General features: G+C 42.6%; 1 protein-coding gene across 26 annotated transcripts in view; it reads right to left on the reverse strand.

Annotated features, from left to right (window-relative positions):
• Positions 1–26635, reverse strand: part of RBFOX2 (RNA binding fox-1 homolog 2) — a 286269-nt gene that overhangs the window by 75508 nt on the left and 184126 nt on the right. Inside the window, exon 1 of one of the 26 annotated variants that reach the window (XM_081796247.1) lies at positions 23753–23872. The exons of the other annotated variants lie outside the window; for them this stretch is intronic. The gene's annotated coding sequence lies outside the window, so the exon portion shown is untranslated. Of the gene's footprint in view, positions 1–23752; positions 23873–26635 lie in introns of those variants that run through there. 26 annotated transcript variants of the gene reach the window in all.

Genomic DNA, 26635 nt, shown 5'->3' on the forward strand with positions numbered 1-26635 from the left:
GTGTTGCACCCCCATTTCCAGTCAGAAGAATTTCCCCCCTCTCCTGTATTCCCACAGCACTTGGCTTGCACTAAAAATGTGTACAAGATATTTATTTACTTATTTATTATTTTTTTTTTTTTTAATTTTTTTTTTCAACGTTTTTTATTTATTTTTGGGACAGAGAGAGACAGAGCATGAACGGGGGAGGGGCAGAGAGAGAGAGGGAGACACAGAATCGGAAACAGGCTCCAGGCTCCGAGCCATCAGCCCAGAGCCTGACGCGGGGCTCGAACTCACAGACCGCGAGATCGTGACCTGGCTGAAGTCGGACGCTTAACCGACTGCGCCACCCAGGCGCCCCAAAACTCAAAGCCTTATACTTATCTCGGTAAGTGCCTTATCTCTCCTATTAAAAGCTTCTTTATGATGAGTGGCGACTGTTTCGTACACTGTAGAATCCCATACCGGGCCCAATAAATATTAAGCAATAAATAAAAATTTTAAATAAAGGATTAAGATGGGAAGTCACACACAGGCACACTACAGTAGCAAACTGCTTCGTTTGGCTAGAGTAGAGAGTGTAACTAATGAAGGATAACATATAATGAAACAAATGTTGTCTTGGGTTGATATCAAATTGGAGAAGAATGTTGGGGTAGGAAGAAAGAAATGGTAGAGTACCTTTCGGAGAGAAAAGAAATCAACATTTATGTGCCAGTGCTTTAGATTCACGATTTCCTTCAATCGCACAAACACAAAAGCTAAGAAGGACGTCTCTCACAGGGCGCCTGGTTGGCTCAGTCGGTTAAACATACGACTTCGGCTCAGGTCATGATCTCATGGCTCATGGGTTCAAGCCCCACAGAGGGCTCCGTGTGGACAGCTCAGAGGCTGGAGCCTGCTTCGGATTCTGTATCTCCCTCTCTCTCTGCCCTTTACCGCCCAACCCCCGCCCCCCGCTCTCAAAAATAAAGAGGAAACATTAATTAAAAAAAAAAAAAAAATTAAAAAAAAAAAAAAAAAAAAAGAATGACATCTTTCTCCTTTCAATCACATGGAGTACCAGAGGTGATACATTACCATATATGGTCTTCTGGTATACAATGTGAACTCTGCTAAATGTTTTAATTCTAAAATCAAATACACAATCACAGCAAACGGTTCCTGTCACACAGAAAAAATGTATAACCCAGGGGCCAAGTCTCAACCCCTTTATCCGTCTATTCCCTCACCCACAGCAATCTGAGAGCTTTGATTGCTACCTACCTACGGGTGACTTCCAAATATTTTTAGGTCCAACCGTGTCCTCTCTCCCATGCTTTCATGGGATGCAGAGTAAAAACAAAAAAGAGCATGAGCCTGAAAGACAGACCTGAGTTAAAATCCCAATCCTACCATTACCAGGTACAGACGAATTACGCAAGCCTTTCCAGCCTGCTTCTCTAGCTGCAAAATGGACTGTTTACCATAGAGGCTGTTGCACAGATGCAAAGAGAGCAAGTGAAACTACGAATACAGTGCCAGACGTCCGACTCGATCGTACCCTGCATCCGGTTCTTCCGGGGGGCACTCTTCCTCCTCAGATCCCATCCTTCCGCCTTCCGTGTCCCACTTACACTGCAAATTCTGTGTGTCTAAAAAGTGAGTTTATTACGGTCTTTTCTTATTTCTGCTGGTTGAGTTAATCATATTCCCAGTCTAAAAGACCTACTTGGAACCTCTCCCTTATCCTTTCTGATGCTTTGCTCTATAGTGAGTATCCCAATATCCAAATCTGTTCGGTACGGACGGTTTTAACTAGTATTCCTTGGTAATGAAGAGCCATCAAAATAGGAGAACAGCAGAGTTGTAGCTCATGTAAAGATAACAGGATGTGGGATATACTTGGGGGTTGGCAATTAGGGGGCAGAAATAAGGAGGTGTTTGTAGCATACTGGAGAAGATGTGGACCTAAGCAGGGTAATGGGGCCAAGAAAACGGAGTCAAGAGCTGCTGTGGGGGAATTCAAGGAATGTGGCAACCAACCAGTTATAGGCAATAGGCAGAACAAGATGGCTTTTTAAGACTTATAGTTGCAGACTCACTATTCAGGACCCATTCACCCACGCACTTTCATCAGTACCTGAAAGAAAAGTTTTCTCATTATTCACAAGTCACACTGCTTGGGGTAAACGAGTCTATGTTGTTATTGTTTCTTAAATATATTCTCTGTTACATGGAGTTATTCTGAGTATTACTTGAATCCGTTATTTACTGACATTTAAGCACCTACAACATCCTAGTCTTTAACATCAGGGGGAGGGGAAGCACAAGGGCAAAAATAAGATTTTGCTTTTTTTTTTTTTTTTTAAGTTTATTTATTTTAGGAGGGGAAGGGGCAGAGAGAGGGAGAGAGAGACACAATCCCAAGCAGGTTCCATATTGTCAGTGGGGCTCGATCTCACAAACTGTGAGATCATGACCTGGGTTGAAATCAAGAGTCAGACACTTAACTGACTAAGACCCCCCAGGCACCCCAGCTTTTCTTTTGTAGGACCAAATTTAAAAGGTGAGACAGGCATTTAAACTAATAATTACATCAACATTATTTGTGCTATAGAGCTAAGCATAAAGTACTTTAAGAGAACACAGAAACAGTGGTCCCAAATAGAATTGTTTGCCTTAACTGTTGTAGGATAATTAAAGTCCATGGAATCTTGGAGAAAGAAGAGTATTTTTGTTTATACCTTCCCATTTCTTTTTCTTTTTAATTTTATTTGAGAGAGAGAAAAGTGCACGCATGTGTGTGTTGCACACGCACGAGCAGGGGTGAAGGGCAGAAGGAGGAAGAGAGAGAATCTCAAGCAGGCTCCCCACCCGGTGCAGAGGGGGGCTCAATCCCACAACCCTGGGATCACGACCAGAGCCAATCAAGAGATGGACACTCGACGAACTAAGGCACTCAGCCGCTCCTTCCCATTTATTTCCCAGCCTCATCCTCACTTTCTCACTTTGGTAATCTAAGTCCCACTTCTATACTTGATCTGCTATCTGCTGCTTCTAAGCAACGGGCTGCAAATCCTATCGCAAGAGAAAAGTTTCCCAATTCCTGTATTACATCTATGATCAGAATGAATCGCTGAAAGAAAGGGATCGATATGTGTTTTATTTACACCTTCACAACAATGATCATTTTGTTATTTAGGTAGAGGATCTTCTCACCAGTTTATCATCCTGGCCAGGGTCACTTACCATTTTCGTCATGCTGTAGGAAAAATGGAAATTAATTCTCTAGCTTTGTAACCAAAAGAAAATACTTTTGCCTTGAAGTATTTTATTTTTTTTTAAAAGTTTATTTTTGAGAGACAGAATAGAGCAATGAGCAGGGGAGGGGCAGAGAGAGGGAGACACAGAATCCGAAGCAGGCTCCAGGCTCTGAGCAGTCAGCACAGAGCCTGACGCGGGGCTTGAACCCATGAACTATGAGATCATGACCTCAGCCAAAGTCAGACGCTTAACCGACTGAGCCACCAGGCGCCCCTGCCTTCAAGCATTTTACAAATTAGATATTTCGTACCCCCTAGGATTTGCCTGGATAGGCTCAGATCTCAAACCCTACCTGCCTCTGTAAAAAAGGGTTTATAAAAAGCACTCAGCTGACAGAGCCTAAGAAAAGGCCGGCCATTCTTCTCAGACCCTGTCCCAAAAGCCGGGGTGCCCGCCTGATGTCTGTGACCCTCTCACAGAAAGGTAAAAAACAGAATGCTGGATTTAAGATCAAGAATCAACTAAAGTAATTTATAAACCTCTGTAGAAGAACGATAGGCTAAGAAGACCTCGAGAAAGAAAATGAATGGATACGCACAAACACAAAACAACACACATTTACCAGACACTCAGTGAAGTTCATTCTAGGGTCTTCATTTACCCCCACACTTAAAACTGGGCCGCCCCAAATCTCTGTCCTTTGGTATTTGAAATAACTCTGTGTTGAACACAAACGTCCCCCTCTGCCCATCTAAAAACAGTGAGGTTATTATACTATTCCTGCCTCCTTTTGTTCTTCAAACTACCATAATAACCTGGAGGGAGGGCTGTGAAACAGAAGTGTTTCCATTTCTCCTGTCAGCAGGGTTTCACCCTCTGAACACCTGGAGCTGAAAATATTAGTATCTAACAGTCCCGAAAAGATTTCTGATAGCAAAATAAGTTAGATAAAAGTCATGTGTTTTCTCTTTGACAGTGAATATAAATCATACCCAGAGCCATGACATGTCAGACAATCTGCAGGTAGATCTAGAACTGGAAGGAAAAGCCTACACAGGGAGACTCCCTGCAGCCTCTAGTTTGTGAGTTCAGGATCAGTTCAAACGGTTCATTCTTCATTTGGTTGTCCGTGACTGAGTAGATGGCTGGGATCCAGAGGAAATTCACAAGAACAGATTTAATGACTGTGTCATAATGATTATAGTAGTAAAAGGCCCATCACCGACTAAAATATTAAATTTAAGGGAAAGTATTATCTGATTCCAAGAAAATAGTCTAGGGGCACATCTATTCCTGCTAAAGTCTCAGTAAGATCACTAACGCACGCAGTATGGGCCCCCTCCTCTACGCTGTGCCACACACACCCACATACTCATCTTTGACCTGGCTCCTTGAGAGTGAAGATTCCCATATTTAATTGTGCATAATGATCACCCCGGGAACATTTTTTTCTTGAGATCAAGATCCTTCCCCCCACAGATTATGATTCAGTGTGTCGTATCAGGGCCCTGGTACTCCAGGTACAGGTGGTTTGGGAAACGCTGAGAGGCTTTGCTGGCATGATGAGAATTATGGTGACAGTAGGTGCTGCTAGAAAATGCCCTTAGCGGCTACACTTCTAGAAGAAGGGCAGAGATTAGGGAGGGAGGAAGTGCTGAGAGGAAGGTAGTAGTGGCCATAAATGTAAATTACCTCAAAGTAGAGGGATCTTCTTATATGGAACCTACAGATAAGAGAATAAAAACTAGTTTGTTTTTTTTTTTTTTTTTTTTAAATGCAAACCTACTGAAATGGAAGCCTAACAATGGTTCCTTCTTTTACAGTAGTTTTTTTTTTTTTTTTTTTTTTTTAACATTTTTTATTTATTTTTGGGACAGAGAGAGACAGAGCATGAACGGGGGAGGGGCAGAGAGAGAGGGAGACACAGAATCGGAAACAGGCTCCAGGCTCCGAGCCATTAGCCCAGAGCCTGACGCGGGGCTCGAACTCACGGACCGCGAGATCGTGACCTGGCTGAAGTCGGACGCTTAACCGACTGCGCCACCCAGGCGCCCCCTTTTACAGTAGTTTTAACCAAAGGGCAGATGGAGTGCAGGAGGGGACCAAGTGCAATCCTGAGCCCTTGCAAAGAATAAATAAAAATAAAACAGGAAATACAATATATTGTACATTCATGTTTACAATAAAAATAATTTAGAGGATCTAGCATATGCAAGTCTAAGGACAGGTATAGGCTTTGTATCCAAATCACTTGCCTTCAACACACACACACACACACACACACACACGCACACGCACACACATACACACACACACAGCTTTCAAATTACTCAGAAAAAAAAGGCAGGCTGACCTCTCCCCTGAGGCTGAGTTCTGCCATCTCAAAGCTATGAATATTTAAAGAGAAAAATAAATATTTCAGAATAGAGTCATTCAAACCAATAGTCTATTAGGTTAAAAACGACAAACCCTATAATAGTCTTAATGTCTCCAACCTCCTAAAAGCTCTTTCTTCCGTATCTTCTGTAAGCAGTATTTAGAACCTCAAACATCCATGAATCATGTCTTCCACCCACAGGAGACAATAAGAAATACTCTGGTCCAGCTACCTGCTTCCTTGGAAACGGAAGGTCCCCACAGCCAATATGGTTGGTTGTCTATTCTAGTCAATATTATTGATTTATACAATTCATGGGTGATTATTCTTTATCTTAACCAAATTTTCAATACAATTTAAATCAACTTACTCTTTATTTTGTCTTCATGGGCAATTAAGTTCATATCTTCTATACGTTAAACTGCAATATCCTTGAAAAAAAGCCGTTAACTCAGGTTCAGAATAAAATATTAGGAAGATTTTGTAGTGCCTCCTGAATCAGAAAATATTGAATTATTCTTTATATATATAGCATTGGATGTTCTATTATAGTTCACTTCTTCAAATGAGTAAATCACATAACATACAGTAAGAGGCAAAATTTTTCCCTATACTCTTCCCCCAACAAAACTGCCTTCTGTCTGCAAGCACAACTACATGATGGCTTGTATTTCCTCTATTTACTTCACAAGTAAAGTCCCTACGTAGACCATGGGCTGAATCGCATGCTGCTTCATCCATAGCTTCCTCATTAAATGATGAGCACACAGCAGTTGATGTTTAGAAAATGTTTGCTAATTGAATCGACCGGACAGTTGATTATCTGCTTCTGAAGCACTAAGTCTGTAAAACACATAAGAACCTTTTCTCTTCCTAGTTTTAGGAGTCTGCAAAAAGCTCACCACGATATCAAGAATTGTTCTTAAATACTTCCCACAGAAGACAAGCGATTACAGTCCTGTATTCAACACACACGCTCACTGAAAGGCTGTGCGAGTATCCGTGCTCTGTGCACGGCAAACGGTGAACAGGCGATTCCGCTCTCATCACCTCCCATGCAGGCTATTCCAAGAATCTCTCTTCCAGTCATTCTCCCATCTGCAAACAACCTCAGCCTAATCCATTTTTTAGAAGTTTATTTATTTTTAGAGAGAGAGAGCAGGAGAGGGACAGAGAAAGAATCCCAAGCAAGCTTCACACTGACAGCACAGAGTCCGACGCGGGGCTCAAACCTACGAGCCACGAGATCATGACCTGAGCGGCAATCAAGAGTCAACACTTAACCGAACGAGCCACCCAGGCAATCCATTTTTAAGCAGCTCCCAGGAAGATATCGTTAACTAATTCTCTTCTGAAAATCCTAGGCTCCTCGATGCCTACACTCTCAAGTCCAAAATCCTTCGCCCATCCAGTTTTGATTCTTGCTGCCGAGTATTTACTGAGTACCTATGAGGGGCTAGACACTTGGTTCTAGATGCTGGGGAAACGGCGACTACAAAGACAACGTTCCTACCCTTGGGAAGTTTACATTCTAGTAAGGAAAGACAAGTAAGAAACAGGCAAGCCACACAAGAAACAGATGGGGAGCCATGGAGGAAAATAAAGCAAGGAAGGGGGTACAGGGGTACTGGGCTGGAGGGACAGAGGACCGCTATCTGACACCGGGGAGTCAGGGCAGGTTACGACCGAGCAGACACCTGAAGAAATTCAGAGAGCAAGCCGTGTGTCTGTCTGGGGGAAGACCGCCGCAGACAAAGGGAACACAAGCGCAAAGCCTCAGATGTGAAAACGTACTCAGCTGACTCTAGCAACTAGGAGCAAGGCGGCCTCGTGCGACTGAACCAGAATAAGCAAGAACAGAGTGGCAGGACATGGAGAAAGGTGGCAGTGGGGAAAGAGAGGTGTTGGGTAGAAATCTTACCAAGCTTAAGGCCACTGCAGGGGTTTGGGCCCTTCCTCTCCGGCGAGGGTTCTGAGCCAACTGACATGGTTAGGGTCAGGTTTCACATGGACCACTGGGCAAGGCAGAAGCAGGCAGGCCAGTTAGGAGGCTACAGTAATAACCCACCTGAGAGATGACAGCGGCTCAGCTGGGCCCAGGTGGCGCTCTTACGTGTATTACGTCTTGGAAAACACCTTGTGCTATCTCACCTCCAGTTTCTCTGCACCTGCCAGTCCTTCTGCTTAGAAAGCCGCTCTCCTTCCTACCCATCTGCCTAGCTTGTACACATTCTTTAATATTTAGTCCGGTCATCCACTGTTCTCGGAGGCTTCTCTTGCCTCCTCCAAATAGGAAAAAAATCACTCCCTCCGCGTATTCCCACTGAACCTAATACGTAACTCTACTACAGCACTTCTATTCTATTGAAATTATTTGTTTAGGGGCGCGTGGGTGGCTCAGTTGGTTAACTGTCTGACTTCAGCTCAGGTCATGATCTCACGGTCCGTGGGTTCCAGCCCCGCCTCAGGCTCTGTGCGGACAGCTCAGAGCCTGGAGCCTGCTTCGGATTCTGTGTCTCCCTTTCTCTCTGCCCTCTCCAGCTTGTGCTCTGTCTCTCTCTCTCTCAAAAGTAAACAAACAATTAAAAAAAATTTTTTTTTTTAAATTATTTGTTTACATATCTATCACCTCTGTAGAACATGGACTCTTTGAGGGCAGGTAACCGTCCAGGTCTAATCAATTGTTGCATCTCCGCTGACTGCCTTATAAACATTCAATAAGTGCTTGTTAAAAGGGGGGAAAAAAAAGAAATATGTCCAGCCTAGTAGAGTGTATAAATAACTACAGGTTTTTGTTAATTTTTAAGAGATACAACCAAAATTAGGACAGGAAGAGACCCAAACCCATCCGGCATGGAGAAACGCAGGGGACACGAGGAAGGGAACACCGCAAACCCTAAGACGCAGAGATGGAACATACAAGGGGTAAGACAGATGGCTTCCTTAGTGTTCTTTAGAAAGTGAAGACGGAGACAAAACCTTCCCTGCTGAATTACATACGAAACAGCCAAGATCCAGAAACAACCTCAGTGTCTCCCAACGGGTGAATGGGTACAAGAGCTACAGCAGAGCTAGAGGGAAGCAGGTCAGGGACCGTGTGCTGGGGTAATCCAAGGAGAGTCCGGGTCTGGCAGTGGCCCTGGGGGAGGGGGAGGAGCTCCTAGACCTCAGTCCCATGGGGCTGTATGCAAGCGGGCAGTGAGGCAGGAATGGGTGGGAAAGGAGAAAGGTTCGAGTCTGTAAGTCCAATTTTCTTAAAAGAAGATTCTCCTGATATAAACTACTAATTAGATTTTACCTTTCAATATCTGAAGTTCATTTTTTTTCCCCAAATGCATCCTAAAAGATCTTTCATAGTTATTTTGAGGGTGTTTTTGGCAATTTATTTTCCCTTTTTAAATTTAATTTTCACTTTTCTCAAATTAATGCATGTATACAATAGCAAATCAGATGGGTACAGAAGAGCTCATAATAAAAAGGAGCAGTCCCCTAATCCCTCCCTTTGCCAACCCTCTTGGGAATGACCATCTTTTAACAGTTTCTTGAAAGGCAGCGGGTCCGAGGCCAGAGGCTGCCATTGGAGTACCGATTCCTACTTCTCCAGGCTTAGATGACACATCACTCTAGACCTGGGCACACAGGATGTAGGACCTGGCCTCCCCGTTGAGGCCAATGAAGGCCAAGGCCTGTGTGAGCTAACTGTTCACATGGCAAACTCTGACCAAAGGGGGAGAAACAGATGAGTGGAAACCAGCAGATAAAATGCCTCTCTGCACTCCCTTTGGATAGACCAGCAAGAGGAACATCTACAGAACCCTTCTGAAAACTTCTACAGAAATCAAATACAGACGATCCCCAACTTAACGATGGTCAACTTTATGATGGTGTTAAAGAGATACGTATTCAGTAGAAACCATACTTAGAATTATGAATTTGGGTCTTTCCCCTGGCTAGATTGATATACAGGACGGTCTTCTCTCCTGATGCTGGGCAGAGGCGGCCAGAGCTCCCAGTCAGCCATGTGATCACGAGGGACAACAACCTGGACACTGACGATCATTCTGCACCCAGACTGCCGTTCTGTTTCTCAGTACCGTATTCGATGAATTACGTGAGACACTCAGCACTTTGTTATAAAACAGGTTTTGGCAGATGGTTTTGCTATCTGTAGGCTACTTAAGTGTTGTGAGTATGTTTAAGGTAAGCTGGGCTAAGCTAGGACGTTTGGTAGCATTAAATGCATTTAAATGCATTTTGACTTACCACACTTTCAACCTGCGATGGGTTTATCAGGGTATAACCCCGTGGTAAGTCGAAGATCTGTAATCAACAACACCTATAACAAGGCTATGGCCAGCCCACCTTCCTTGTTTCACTCCCCTTTCCTCATCCCTGCTTTCCTACGACTGTACTCCCAACAGTATCAGTTGGTAAAGTTTTTTCTGCTTTTGGTTTTTTAACTGAGGTAAAATTGGTATGTTATATTCCTTTTAGGTGTACAACATAATAAATCATATTTGTATACACTACAAAGTGACCATAATCCTAATAAGTCTGATTATCACCTGGTACCATACAATTGACCCCCTTCCCCTCTGATAACCACCACCAATCTGTTCTCTGGATCTATGTTCATTCAGTCTTTTGTTTTCTTTAGAAATTGATCTTTTTAAATTTGAGAGAGAGAGAGAGAGAGAGAGAGAGAAGGGGAGAAGGGGAGAGGGGGAGAGGGGGAGAGGGAGAGAGAGAGTCTTAAGCAGGCTCCACACCCAACATGGAGCCTGACACAGGGCTCCATCCCACGACCCTGGGATCATGACCTGAGCCAAAATCAAGAGTCAGATGCTCAACCGACTGAGCCACCCAAGTCCCCTGTTTTTTGATTCCACATGTAAGTGAAATCACATGCTCTTTTCTCCTCTGGCTTATTTCATTTAGCGCAATGCCTTCGAAGTCCATCCTTGTGGTCACAAAGGGCAGGGTTTCCTTCTTTTTATGGCTGAGTAGCATCCCACTGTGTATCCAGGTATGTGTGTGTATCTCACATCTTCTTTATCCATTCACCCGTTGGGAGACACTGAGGTTGTTTCTGGATCTTGGCTGTTTCGTATGTAATTTAGCAGGGAAGGTTTTGTCTCCGTCTTCACTTTGTAAAGAACACTAAGGAAGCCATCTGTCTTACCCCTTGTATCTTCCATCTCTGCGTCTTAGAGCTCTACATTTCGGGAGGTTATCTTCAATTTTATTTTCTATTTGTCTGTGGCATGTTTTCTTTTGACAGTCACATTCTTGATCTCCATCCCTCTTTTGCATTCTCACATTGCTCCCTTTTCATTATACCAGTAATGTGGGGTGTTTTTTTTAATGTTTATTTATTTGAGAGAGAGAGAGAGAGAGAGAGAGAGAGAGTGTGGGGGAGGGGCAGAGAGAGGGAGACACAATCCGAAGCAGGCTCCAGGCTCTGCCGTCAGCACTGAGCCTGATGCGGGGCTCGAACCCACAAACTGTGAGATAACGACGTAAGCCCAAGTCAGTCACTTAACTGACTAAGCCACCCAGGCGCACCCCTTACCCAATAATGGGTTTATGAATGTATTAACTTCCTGAATCTGACTCCATTAGTTGGAATGTTGTGTTAAATTTTCCTCTATTTCTTGCGTTGTCTGTTTCCCCAGAGGGTCAGCTTTTCTTTTTGTTTTTTTGTGGTCTCTGTCATGCTGAAGGACCCTCTAATATGGCTAATGGTCTTCACGCACCAATGATCCAGGTATAAGGACTTGGTTAGCTGGTGTGGGTTTTCTCTGCTATTGTATAATCTGTTTTCTGACTAGTTCTCTCCCTGGAATTAAAATTCTAACTGGGAACTCAGTATGAGATTTAGAAAAAAAAAAAAAGAAAAAAAAAAAGAGCATGTCAACCAGTAGGCTTTGTTTTATTGCAAGCTGCTAGGAAAGTGTGGAATGATCTCCTCCCCAAGTATGGGACTCAAGGAAGGGGTGCCAATACCTAATACAGAAAGAATTACATTCAATTTCCCCAAGCATTCCCGATCAAGTTCTTCAGGGTCAAACCCTCTGGTGTTTTTGGTTTTCCTCGTTCTGGTGCCGGAGAAAGGAGCCGCCACAAGTGCTGGCTGCCTCCACCGGGAAGGCAGCGGAAAGGCTACGGAAATGCCACACGGTTGAAGTGATCCGTACAGAATACACCCAGAATCGCCATTTCCTATTCCTTCTTCACTCTCGCTGAGTCCAGAGCCTCTCTGGGGTTCCTGCTGGAGAGACTGGCCTACACACCCCTAGCCGCTCCTATACTCATTGTTAGGCTTTAGCTTCCGCTCCATTTATCCATCAGTTGGTTCCCGTTTGCTTTAATTTCTCCAGAAATGTGTTTAACTCTCTTGTTCATTAGCAGTATCGCTCTTCGCCCTTTTCTGTCTGCTGTTACTGGTTCACGTTTATACTTCTACACTGTTATGCCAGTGGGCTCTTACAAGAGATGGGGGCTGCAGGAATGTCCCAGAACTTGACCCAGAAGTCATGATTTTTTTTCTGCAAAAGATTTCAACCATAAGCAAGCTCTAGAATTCAAGTTCCTTTTCTTTTTTAATTTAAATTTTAGTTAACATCAGGTTCCTTTTTAGCTTTCCTAAAGAACATGGGGTAGTGAATGTCGCCGTTTCTTTAACCCTTTAAGAACACCAAGATTCACTGAAAGCAAACTGGAGAAGCTTGAAGGAAAATGAGAAGCGTTTACTACAATTCTTGCAACATCCTTGTCCTGACGCTTTAGTAAATTATATGCATTTGCAGTACAGGAAGCAAAGCAACTCAGGAAGTATCAGAACTACTATTTTTTTCTCTGACTTATTTCATTTAGCACAGTACCTTCAAAGTCCAATCGTGTGACCACGAATGGCAAGGTTTCCTTCTTTTTATGGCTGAGTAGTATTCCACTGTGTATACATGTATGTGTGCACCGTAAGTCACAGTCCACATGTCACCTACAAGCTCACTCAGCACCATGTCTGAATCGTGACAAATATAAAAGATCTTCATGAGTCTAACCACTCTCAGAAAACAAAACAAAACAAAAATCAAGTACCTGCCAATTAGAACACCTAATTCTTCACCTCCCGCCTCCTTCACAAACACAATAGGGACCAAGATCAGATGGCGGTCTAAAGGGAGAAAAACACTTCCCGGTACCTACACCTCTCTACCACGCGGATCAATAAGGCCTGCCATAGACTCTGACCCTTCGGTCAGAATAGAAGGGCCATGAAATATAAACTAGTGACTGCCATGTTTAATCCTGGACCACAGCGAGACAAAGAAACCTAGAGAAGGAATTAGAGTCCTGTGTTGGAAAAGTTCATCCAAAAAGTGATCGCAAATAAGGTGTTATGCTAAAACAGGAAAACCTGTCCCAGAATAGGAGAGGATAATCAACTTAAGGAAGAAGGTATGCAGAAAACCCAGATTGGAGATCCAAAATCTGTTCCTAAGAGAACCCAAAGGCGGTCTAAACTTCAATAGTGCTTAGCGATGAAACACTCTCAGATTTCACTCTACACTTTTTTTTGGTTTTTTGTTTGTTTTTAATTTCATTTTAAGAGAGAGCACATGTGCACAAGTTGGGGGCTGCAGAGAGGGGCGGGGGGAGAGAATCCCAGGCAGGTTTTGCACTGTTAGCGCACAGCCCCATGAGGAGCTCAAACTCACAAACCGTGACCCCATAACCTGAGCCGAAGCTGGACACTTAACCGACTGAACCACCCAGGCACCCCTCACTCTGCACTTTTTACCTTTCCATGTCAAACCAACTGCTCAACAAACAAAGACAAAAAAAAAAATCTTCAAGCATCTTTAAACAGAAACAATCAAAGGGCATGTTTATTTCTTCTTCCTGCTTACAATCTTCCTCACCTATAACTGCATTGTTACCATTATCCCATCAACTGGACTATCGAGCTTCATTCAAGAATTATTTTCCAGGGATGACTCAGGGGCTCAGTCGGTTGAGCATCCAACTCTTGATTTCAGCTCAGGTCATGACCCCAGGCCCTGCGTTGGGTTCCCTTTGTCCCTCTTCCCGGCTTGTGCTAAGATAAACAAATAAAAATAATTTAAAAAGAATAATTTTCCAGCAAAGAATTCCCAAGATACACAAGTTGAGCCTTTTACTCATTTTAAGATTTTTCCCTTTTAGGAATGAGGAGCAAAAGAACTTGATATTTTCGCCTTTACAGACTAAACATCTGTTGTTAAAGGTCTGAACTTCCCAGGAGGATGTTCTGACAGTAGAAAGAACACCAGACAGGGACTATGGAAAACCGAGTTCTAGCTCCAGTTCTGCCATTACTGCGCCAAATGACCTTGGACAATTCACCTCCTCTCTGGATCCACATCCAGATTTGTAAACTAAAGTTGAGTTGTAAGAATCAATGATTCTATGATAAAGAAGCCTTACCCAAGGGACAGAATGCACTAAAAAGGAAGAAACATTAGGCTCATTACCATGTGGAACAAAGTATTTTCTCTGCAACAGAGAGAGTCAACAGAGTGCCATTAAGTAGTTTATCCGCTCTCCCGCCCGAAGTGGCTAAGAGCTACTGTAATAAGGCAACACTTTCATTTCTCTCTTATCCTGTACAAATGCTCCCATATGATTACTAAACCATCAAACTGTAAAACCTCTGTGCTGCGATAAAATTTCAGGAAGCTAATGCTGTGTACAGAATTGTCAAACTGATCAATTCTGTACTTTCCCAAAGGAACCCAAGACTCCAAGAAAATGAGCAGACATTTCTGAAGGTTTTGGCTAAAGGTGAGTTATAAAGATACATAAAGAAAAGGTGAGGGGCGCCTGGCTGGCTCGGTTGGTGGAGCACATGACTTGATCTCAAGGTCGTGAGTTCAAACTCCATGCTGGGTGTAAAGGTTACTTAAAAAAATAAAATCTTAAAAAAAAAAAGAAGAAGAAGTTAAATAAACATTAAGGCCTATATTCTTCATATTATGCTTCAGGTAATGGCTATCATCAAAAAAGGGGTATAAACAGCATAAATTTTGGAAGATAAACATGGGTTCTAACCCGGGCTCTACCATGTACAACCGTGTGACTTTGGAGAAGTCATTAAATCTCTCAATGCCTCAGTATTTTTATTTGCAAAATAAGAGAGGGGATAGCTACCTAAATGGGGCATCCATAAGAATGAACTGAGATCGTGAATACAAAATTCTTTGTTTGACTTACACACACACACACACACACACACACACACACACACACACACACAGCTAATAACCACAATTTGTGAAGGAAGAAGACAAAAGGGAAAGAGAATATAGTTCACAACGTGAGGCCTAACAGCTGAGCTATAACTTTAAAGATCTTCATACTCCTTTTCACATAAATAGTCACATCAGCATAAATGTTGGGGGGTGGGGGGACAACCACCTTCTTCTCACTTTATATAAAAGCATAGGCAAAGTGAGATTAACCCAAACAAAACACCTACGTCCCCAGTTTCTCAAAAATGCCTCCTGGCTCCTCAAGAGAGGACAGCATATGAAAGCAGACACTTGGGTGAACTTTTGCTCAAGTTGCTACACTAGCAGATGACAGACAACCATTTCATCCAACGTTAGGAAAACTCCAAGCAGTGCCACCCACATTCTTTGATACGTGCAACGTGTTTCGTTCCACAGCACCCTCTCCCCACTGAAATTCCTAGAGAACCTGAAAACCAATGAAAGAGCAATGGTTACAAGTCTAACTACTGGGGCATTCTAAAATAAACATTAAAAAAAAAAACAACCCAGAAACACTATTTTTCCTGTGATCCTGTCCATGTATTTTTGTTAAAGAACTATTTTTAGGGGCACCTGGGTGGCTCAGTCGGTTAAGCGTCTGACTCTTGATTTTGGCTCAGGTCATGATCTTCACGTTTGTGAGCCTGAGCCCTGCGCTGATAGTGTGGAGCCTCCTTAGGATTCTCTCTCTCCCTCTCTCTCTCTGCCTTTCCCTGGCTCGCTCGCTCTCTCTCTCTCTCTCTCTCTCTCAAAATAAATAAACGTTTTTGAAAAATTAAAAACAAATAACTATTTTTACCTTTAATTAGAGAGTCCTAGACTCTCTCTGAAATTATTCTACCACTGTGTCTCATTCAGTACTCTAGAATTTGGTTCTAAACTGAGATAATGTCTTGCATAATGCACACACATGCCCATGTGCGTCCACCAGAGCCATTCGTCTCACCCTTTCTGCTGCTGCCAAGCTTTCCAAACTATTTCCTCATCTGAACTCTAATGGTAGTTTACTGACGTCATATTCATGTAATCTACCATGCTCCACCTCGTATTTTAATTATTTATACATACTATGCATTCCCCAATACTCCCGGAAATTACTGTTCAATTGAGTTTTCATTCATCAATTAGGAATATGTTAAATGAGATACCACTTAGCTTTCAATTAAAAATAAGTGGTTTCCTTCGGCTTCCAATCAAGGTGAAGTGACAAGAACCAGACAGACTTCTCTTGCTGCTCCAAAAAAACCCAGAACAAAATACATGACGTACAGCACTCGAGACGCTGTACAGGAGGCAGAGAAGGACACTGATCCCTCAGACAGGAAAAGCCAAGGTGACCTTTATAACCGCCCAGCTTACTGCCTGGAGAAAGTTTCCAGGCTGTGGCACAGAGAGAAGCGAGAGCCAGGTAGTCCCCATGAGCTGAAGACAGTGAGCTGCAAGTGCAGGGAAGCCAAGACAGCTGGAGTTCACAGGGAAGAGCGCCAGAGAAAAAAAGAAAGCTGCACAGAGAGAGAACTCCGAAGATGCGCCCGGAGTTGCCCTCAAATATTCAGCTAAGTCATGATCACTGCACGTTCTGTGAGGAGCTACCGAGGCTGGGGAAACGTCCACCTGAAGGAGGTGGAGGGAGTAATGCCAGGAGATCACACAGTGCCATCAACAGAGCCTGTTTCCCCATGATGAGAGTGCAAAACCTGGTTATTTCGGAAACATCAGTTAGAGTACTAAGAACCTCAACAGTGAGATAAAACTAACCAGAGACTAAACACAGCTCTGGCCCTATTTCTAACACAACTTAAAAAAACAAGACCTGAAAGGAGCAAACCATTTTTCAGAAACTCAGCGGTGCTGTAGACAAAGCTCAAGAGTATTTTTTGAAATAGATACGTATTATATCTAAGCCTCCAACAAGGTAAAAAATTCAGCGTCTGGCATCTAACCAAACATTACCAGGCAATGTAAACAAGCAGAAAAATATAGTCCATAATGAGAAAAATCAATGGTAACTGACCCAGAACTAATACAGATGTCAGCATTAGTGGACGAGGATATTAAAACGTTTGTATTCCACATGTTCAAGAAAAATTGTATGTAAAAGAAAAACCGAGCATGTTAAGAGACATGAAAGATAAAGATACATATATGATCCACATCAAATGCCAGAGGTGAAAACTATATTGTCTGAGATTTAATGGAAAAAAGGCAACAACTGCACACTGGATTGGATTAATGGCAGATTAGACACTCCAGAAGAAAAGATTAGCACACTTGATAATACCACCAAAGAAACTAACCGAAAGGAAATACACGGAGAGGAAAAAAGACCATAAAACAATGAACAGGGAGCCTTGAAAATGACATGGAATGGAAAAAAAAAAGAAAGAAAGAAAAAAAGAAAAAAAGAAAATGACACGGAATGGTCATACTCTAATACGTATCTGTACTGAACAGCTTTTCAAAAGCAGTATGCTAAGAATCTAACTTTTGGCCATCTCGAGTAGAAGGAAAAGAAGAGAGGGAGGTGGCAGCACTCTAGTTGCCAAACCCTAAAATGTCACCACCACCTTTCCCTTTCTCTTTGCCCTTCCCACACTGGGTGGGTTGAAGATCTTCTTCCCCCTTTCCTGACTTCCCAGGAGACCAGAGCTCCTATGGCACTTACCTGCTTGCTATCTTCTGGATACATGTTGCCTTCCACTGAAACATCTACAAGGGATTTCCCCAAATAGCTGTTTACTCCAAAATTCTCCTTTCTTCTAGCCAAATAAAGCATCCGTTTCTAAAATGACATTTATATTTTAAATATTAACTGATTTAAGTAATAAGCATGAGGATATATGTGATTACCCAATTTAACTCTCCTGTTTTCATTTCCAAAGAGAACCCTGCCTATGAAGTAACAGGTTAAAATTCATTAATTCAATCGCGAAGTATTTACTAGATACTGAATCAAACCAGATGTGACAACGAACACAGGCGATACGGTCGCATTCCTGAAAGAAGCTAGTCTGATGGGAAAAAACAGATAAATATACTCACAGAGACAGTACTACTATAGCACGGGCTAAGAGAGCATCGCATACACGATGCCAGTCACAATAAAGGGACAACCCTGAGAGGGGGGCAGGCTTTCTGAAGGAGGTCAAGTCTAAGCTGAACCTTTAAGGCAAGAAATTAATCACGTTCGTGAAAAAGGTATTCTGGCTCAATGTAATAGTATATGAAAAACTGTATGAAAAGCAGGAAGGTATAAAACACAGCATACGTGGGGATATGCCTTAGATTTGGGGATAGAATGGAGGGATAAAGGAAGAAAGGGGGAAGAAATCTTCCTATTTTCTGGGGGAAAGTGAGAGAGCAAGTCAAGGGTTTCATACTAACAGAGATGAAAACATGTCAGAACTGCCGGGAGCTGTGTCCCTGTCCCTTTCATCAAGCTCTAGGGGAAAACCTTCCCTCTATTAGCAGGTAGGGAGGACCTCCATCCTTCTCAGTCAGGGGTTGGCAAACTGTGGCTTCCCCCACCAGTTTTTGCACAGCCTAAATGCCAAGCGTGGTTTTTACATTCTTAAACAGCTAAAAAAAAAAAAAAAAAAAAGTGAAAAGCAGAATATTTTGTGACACATGGAAATTATATGAAATTCAAATTTCAGTGTCCATAAATAAAGTTTTACTGGAACACTGCCACACTCCTTCGTTTATGTATCGTCTATGACTTCTTTCACGTTTCAACAGCAGGGCTGGATAGTTGGGACAGAGACAGCATGGCCCGCAAAACCAAAAATATTTACTATCAAGCCATTAGTGGAAAAAGTTTGTGGATTTCTATGTTTCAAAGTCTCAACTCCTTCACTTCCGTGTCAGTTTGTCTCTTCAGAACTTTTTATAAGGAATCTCATAATCAATATTAGATGAAAGAATACAGTTCTATTATTTGTGGATGTGAAAGTATTGTAATTTCAAAAAATAATCACTGATTTCCATTTCCATATTGTCTACTTAAATATTCCTTTATACGTGAACTATCAAATTCTGACTGCAGAACTTTATCCTGTAATTGTGAATGAATCCAATATCATCAGTTATAGGATTTCAAGTTACAAGTTTAAAAACTGCATTCATTTCCTCTTGTTTATAACAAGTCTAGCCATCCTTATTTCCTGAGCTTTAATTAAATAAGAAATATCATTCTAATGTTCTGAAACTGATAGCCCTTGGAAAGAATTCAAGAGGCTGATGAAAAGAATCTGCCAAAGGAAGCTGATCTAAGAGTATTTCTATGATATTTGACTTATACTAAGTATTATTACCTCAGAATATTTTCCAAGGGCTGAATTCATCTTTTGGTTGTGTTTTACCTCTATTTTCGATAGAAAAACAAGATCATGTTTTCCTGCTGCTACCAACTGAAAAGACTCATAATCCCGGATTTTGTTTTTTCCAACATATTTTTTTGATACAATCGCAACATCTCAAGCGAAGTGGTATTTACTTTTGTGGATTTTTAGTATGTCATTTGTCAGTCCAATTGTCATCTCTGAAACAATATTCCTAAAAAATAAGGTAAAAAAAAAAATGAAAATTTCATGGCTAGTAACCTTTGAGGGATCTGGGTTAAGACCCAGGTTAGAAGACAGGTAGGTTCGGGGCGCCTGGGTGGCTCAGTTGGTTAGGCGACCGACTTCGGCTCAGGTCACGATCTCGCAATTTGTGGGTTCGAGCCCCGTGTCGGGCTCTGTGCTGACGGCTCAGAGCCTAGAGCCTGCTGCAGGTTCTGTGTCTCCCCCTCTCTCTGCCCCTCCCTTGCTCACGCTCTCTCTCTCTCTCTCTCTCTCAATAATAAATAAATGTTAAAAAAAAATTTTTTTTTTTTTAAAAGACGACAGGTAGGTTCTTGCCAAACAGCTGACAGCTGCATGCATGGCTTACAATGGAAAAGAGAAATAACATTCTACTTAGGAGATGAGATACCCTCATTGATCAATATAAGCTGTGAAAACGGAGTGAAGTCAAACCTGTCACAAAACAAAATCTGTAACAGAGATCTGGTCCTCAATACTCATAATTGATATTTTACTTAGCAGAATGATAAACCATTCACATAAATCAAGGTAATTAGTCCAGTATAGCTAAATCTCTGGCAACGCTGTGAGGACTAACACAAGGAAGTAGGTAAGAAATGCAAAGAGAACAGAGGATTAAAGGGAACACTTAGCAGTTATCTTCAAATACTTGGCTTTTATGAAGAGAGATTAAGTTCTGTGTGACTCTGGACGACAGAACCAGGGGACAGTGAGAAAAGCATAATGAGAAGACATTTTAGCTCACCGTAAGGAAACCTCTTCTACTTTTGAAGGGCCACCAATGGAACTGTTTATCTTATGAGGCTGCTAGTATCATGGAAGAGAATGCAGACCTGGAATGACATAGATTTCAAGCTTGAAACCTATCTCTGTCCGTATCTAGTGCCGCCCAGTGGCCTGACCTCTCAAATCTCAGTCTAACGGATGGGAAAAACACCACGGATCTCAAAAAGAGATTGGCAAGTGATATGATACGCCCATGACAACGATTTATGTAGATGTAAATGTGATGTGTTTGTAAACTGGTGTCAAGCAGGTACGCAAAAACAAAAAAACTTGTTTTAATAACAGTCATTATTAGTGGTGTTAAGAACAGGGAAGCCAGAGAGAAACTCTCTGGGATTTCAATCCTGACACTGCCTCCCTGGGCAAGTTACTTAACTTTTCTGAATCCCTGTCTCCTAATTTCTTTCTTATTTTTAATATTTATTTATTTACTTATTTAGAGAGTGAGCACACACGTGCACACACGAGCAGGGGAGGGGCAGAGACAGAGGGAGAGAGAGAATTCCAAGTAGGCTCCACGCTGTCAGCATGGAACCCAACACGGGGCTCAAACCCACAAATGGTGATGAGATCATGACCTGAGTTGAAATCAACAGTCAGATGCTTAACTGACTGAGCCACCCAGGAGGCCCCCCGTTTTTTCTTAATTCCTACAATATGGACATTAACGGCACTTATAAGGCTGCTAATAGGAATAAATGCCTTAATATACACAAGGCACTGACAAAAGTGCCTAATACATACTATGTACTCTGTAATATTATCTGCCACTATAAAATAATACTATTACAATGGATTCATTTTATTCATTAGTAAATTCCCTGCTTTTTCAAGTACAATTGACCCTTAATGGGAGGGTAGGGGTGCTGACGCCGCCTCCGCCCCCCACATTGTCAAAAATCTGCATGTAACTTTTTGATTCTCTAAAGCCTTCACTAATAGTCTACTGTTGACCAGAAGCCTTACTGTTAACATGAACAGTCAATGAACACATGTTTTGTATACTATATGTACCATGCGCTGTATTCTTATATAAAAGTAAGCTAGAGAAAAGAAAATGTTATTAAGAAAACCATAATGGCGAGAAAATACATTTACGCCACTGTACTGTATTTATTGAAAAAAATCCACATTAAGTGGGCATGTGCACCTCAAACCCATGTTGTTCAAGGGTCAACTTCTATTCCATCAAAGCCTTGAATAAGTCAGAGATGGAAATTCCAGAAGTGAATCAGAGCCTCAACTAAATTAATTCATTCACACATTCAACAAATATTGACTGAATATATAATACCTACAAAAGGCACTGGGGTACAGTGCTTAAGAGTATGGAGTCCCAAGCCGGTCTATGGATACGAATCTCCACAACATCTCTTAGGAGCTGTATAAACTTGGGCAAGTTACCTAACCATTCTGTGCCTCAGTTTCCTCTTCTGTACCGAGGGGATAATGACAAGGTCATGGAGAGGATTTCAATGCTGTTTAGCCCAGTACCTGACAGGATTAGCTGATCAGCTATATTTGGCTACACTCCAGGCATAGTTCTAGATACTGAGTATACAACACACTGCTGAGAAGGTCCCTGACCTCACTCACAGAGCTTATATTCTTTGGAGGGGTCGGTGGCACAAATGATAAACATACATGTTAACAAGTAACGACAGGCACTAAGATCAGTATTAAATAAAGAAAAAGCAGCATATGGGGATAGGGCAGTTCAAGTTGACACAAGACGATCAAGGGAGCACTCTCCCTTGAGAAGCCAAGTGGGAAGCATTTCAGGCTGGGAGAAAAACAGAAGGAAAGGCCCTGAGCAGGAGGGTACAAGGTGTGGTAAGAGACGAGCAAAGAGGCCAGTGTCTTTGGAGCGAAATATGGGAAGAGAAGGAGAGAAGGTTGGGGAGCCAGCGGGGTTCCTGATCACACAAGGGCCTCAGGGACTGGAGTAAGGACACTGGATTTAATGAGTCTTCAGGAAAACAAACAACCGGGAAGGTTTTTAAGGCACAGGAGTGACAAAATCCGACTTGCACTTGAAGTAATAATGCACTCTGCCAACAACCTCTAATGAGTTATTGGACTCTAAGGCTCCCCGAATTTCATCACTCTAACAGAAACAAAGGGACGTATGAGCATCTGGGCAATGGGAACACCACAAACAGCATGATGGCGGACTGCAGCATTCCCAGCTGCCTAGGCTGGAGGTCGAGCACCGAAGCCCAATAATAAAGCTGCTACATTCAAAACGGCAAGGCATCTGCGGCAGGGGCGTGTTCTGTTTGCATTTGTTGTGTTTCACAGCCCCAGTGTTGCGAAGAAAGTTTAAGGAAGACGGGGCCGGTCGGTTTGGGAACGAAGAGACAGGAAGAGAGGGATTCCGGCTCCAGGACGAGATGCCTTGGGACACCAGCCACGTCGGGCTCCAGGGAGGAATGGCACACCAGAAAAGGGCCACTGGGCAGAGGAGCTGAATCATCACAGGTGACCACCTGAGTACGGCACAGAGATGCCCGAGAAACCACCCAAGGTGAGGAATTACCCCAAGAGATGTTTTCATCTGAGGACTCCACAGACCCCAAGTCAAAGGAGAGATGAAGCTATTTCCACATGGCCATCCGTACAGACAGGAGTGTGAAAATCTCAGGGAAGAGCACAAGACTTTCCGCCGGGCGCTGTCACCGGGAGGGAGGAGGAGCGCCATTTACCTGGCCACACGGAGACGTCCTCGGTGACAATGCAAACTTGCAGAGCAGATTATCAAAGGCTTACCTAGTCTGGACTGCAGCACTAAGGAGAAAGATAAAGTTAAGGAAAAAAAGGAAAAAAAAGGGAAGGGCAAAAAGGTGTGTGTTTGGGTGGTGGGAGTGGGGGTAGGGGGGTGGCTGGGAAGAAGAGAATCATCTACCGAGTCCAAATTGTTCAGATTTAATCACATTTATGGAATTCTGGGTATCTTTTCAGGAAAGCTTAGTCATTTTTAGCACAGCAATATTTTTCAAGAGCCCATCTTGGCTTTGGCAAGGAAATGGTTAGAAGTAAAGATACGGAGCAGTGTACAAGAATTCCGCAAGAAACCAAATCTTCGGAAAGAGTGAGCCTTTTTTTGGTTCATTGTAAAGGAACATAAATTAGTCTCCAGCCCACAATCTGCACCTACCCCCAACTTCCCAGAGTCCTGCGCAGCCCATAGAAAGTGGAAAGTGTGCCAAAACAAACCGTGTGGGCCCAGGCTCTGGGCATGGAGGCTGGGATGAGGTTCGGGTGGAACCGGCCGGCAAGAGAATGGAAGGGCTTTGAAGCAAGGCCACAAAATGGAGACTGAGTAATCCCCGAGTACTTCCAAAATCCACAGAAAATGGACTACGCGTAGCTAAATCTCAGAACTGATTCCCTACTCCGGCTCATTTCCAAAAAACCAAACCCAGAAAGGACACGGGAAAATGAAACAAAGCAAAACATACCTGCTCAGTTATCTGTCTTTAATTAAAGCATAGAACACCCTCCCTCTCCTCTTCTCCCAACCACCCGGGAACAGAATAGCGACGGGGCAGCAGCTCAGGTGAAAGACTTCAGCCTTCCAGCTACAAAGAGGGGAGATAGCAGACAATGGAACTGGTGATTCATTACAAAAGAATACACTCCAGAGCCGGCCTGCTGCCACATGGGCTCCCTGCACTATTTAAAGGAACAGCAGCCCCCTTTCCAACCTCCCTTATTCTTAACACCTTCCCTCCTCTCGGTCCTGATGGAAAACAGATTTTGAAGAAAATGCCAGCAAAGCACTGAGCTGTCCAAGAAAGGGAGGGCTTTGTGTTCCACAGAAACTGGCAGTCTTACGCTACAGGAGAGTACAAAAATTTTCTTTCACATCCACCACACCGTACAACCTTTCTCCTCTCTGCCTGGTAGACTTTCCCCTTCAAGAACAAATAGCGTAACTGAGTCTGAGTCAGGCCAACCATTTTTCTTATTCACTGAAGTCGACTGCAATTTTGTTTTTCTAATTTTATACCTATTACAAGAATGACTTCTTCTACATGGTTATTTTCATAGATGTGAAGAGATGTAGTAATTTGGTTCACTTGCTCAGAAATAACAAGAGTATCTCAGAGAAATAAATACACCTACACCATTCACACGAACAGCGGGTAGACCTGAAGTTCTATTTTAAAAAGTCACCTGGGCATGTCTGTCTAGTATAACAGAATTTTGTGATTAAACTGTCTTTTGCTTTTTCTTTCAAGGCAAAACACTGATTACCCTACTGTAAACGGCAGAGCCGTTTGCTAATTATACCAAAAAGGGGCCTCATAAAACCACAGCCGATATAATAATAAGGTGCACCCGTCGAGCAACGGCTGATATGGATCTAATATCGATCTGAAAGCACTTTGCCTTTCTTCCACCAAGTGAGCAGTTAATTTAAAATTAAGGGATACAGGAATGTCAAGATCCAATATGCAAAGAACCGAGGTGACAAAATGATAAAAACAGATCTAAATACTTCTCTTAATATACTAGTCAAGACAGTAAATACTATGCTATAATAAGCCATTTAACTTTGATAAACCAAACCCTAAATGGCACACGCGTTTTATATTCAGAAAGTCTATGTGACAGATCATTATCAAACACCAGGATTACATGTCTGGCTTGAAAAACGGAAAACAAAAACAAGCAAATCAAAACAAAACAAAGCAAAACCAAAAAACCAAAAAACCCCAAACCTGTAAGGACAAAGAAAGAGTTGGCCCATCTGGTTATCTCCTTTCATTTTTTTTTTTCTAGATTACTAACAACTACGTATGTTACACTGACACAGAAAGTATATACACCAAAACAAAAATGCTGCCACACGGAAAATCCACAAATTTGATATTCTGCACTTCCCGGTTGTAGAAATTCGGGAGGGGCAAAGATGAGCAACTTCCTCTCTCAGCATCCTGCACATCCTGAGACGATCACCGTGATTTTAAATCTGTTAGAATTCTTAACCACCAAGAAATCTCCCCGTTTCTATTTCTCTCTTCTGCTTCACTTGCTAAAACTCCAGTTTCCTTACATACCAATTATTCAGATCACAATATCAAGTGTGCAGAAGCACGCGTTCTAACTTGTGTTTTACACACGCTCCTCCAGAAACTCAGGGCACATGTTCCAAGAGGCCACAGAAAACCTCTGATTATAAAAAGCACTACTTTAGAGAACTCTTTCACTGATTTAAAAATATATATATTGAAAAGTCAAGTAGTTGAAAAGCCCTCAGTAATAGCTGAGAAAGGAGAGAGCTGTTGCCCTGTAATATTGCCAGTTAATGAAAATTGAATGAGGGCTCCAAGGTTAAGAAGTATCATCTCCCAAGCAACAAAGAGAATCCAGAAATAGGTCTTCTCTTTTATGGAAATTTTTAAAAAGTAAAGCAATATTTTAAAAGAGTTAATTAGGCTGACAGCGAAGGGATAAGTGGAAGAGAAAATATTTCCAAGATTTCTCTCCTTTCCAAAAGAGGAGGGGTTTCTCGATAATCTCTGAACTCAGATCTGGTGAAAAATTACTTTGGAAAGATACATTCTTTGAAACTCCCCTTCCCTCTAGGTCATGTTGGCAGCATCTCCCTGATGCTTTCCCTCTTTCCAAACAGCACTGCAGGGCATTATATAACATTTAACGGAACACTGTTCCTGCCCCTAAAATGATGCCTCTATCCAGAGAGCTAGCCGACTCTCTCGCCCTCCGGTGGTGGTAACTTGGAGAGGAAAAGAGAAGAGAGAATACAAAAAAAGGGCAACCTCCTTAAAAGGAAAGCACTGTCCAGTGATGAAATTTCCCTACAGAGCATAAAAGCCTGGCGTGACACCGATCCTAGGTCTGAGCCTGAAGGACTGGAAGGCTCGACCATGCAAATGACTTCACTCCAACCATAGCCTCATCATTCCCTATCTACGTGTAAAGGAAAAAGGGTAAAGGAACATACAGAAGGTGCCAATGAGAAAAAGAGCACTGCCCGGGGAACCATGGAAGGCTATTCACCTTTCCGTTTGTCAGGAATGACTTGGTAAAATGCAGATTAGATACTGCCTGGCATAACCAAAGACAGGCAGAGAGAGACAGAGAGAGAGGGAGAGTAAGCGGAGAGAGATCTTCCATTTCTGACTCCCTCTCCTTCAAATGCCTTTTAATGCCCGTGTGATTGTCACTTATCCGTTCAGATTTGTTCTCCTTTCGGGGAGAGCTCGACCTGCCTCAGCTACACCTGGATATTCCCAGGGTTCCTACTGAAAACATTCCTTGCCAGTAACAAAGCCATGAAAACGAAGCCTATTTTTCCAGCCTTCATTTTTAAC

Source organism: Panthera onca, chromosome B4, assembly GCF_046562875.1.
Source record: "Panthera onca isolate mPanOnc1 chromosome B4, mPanOnc1 haplotype 2, whole genome shotgun sequence".
In the NCBI taxonomy this organism is placed as follows: Eukaryota; Metazoa; Chordata; class Mammalia; order Carnivora; family Felidae; genus Panthera; species Panthera onca.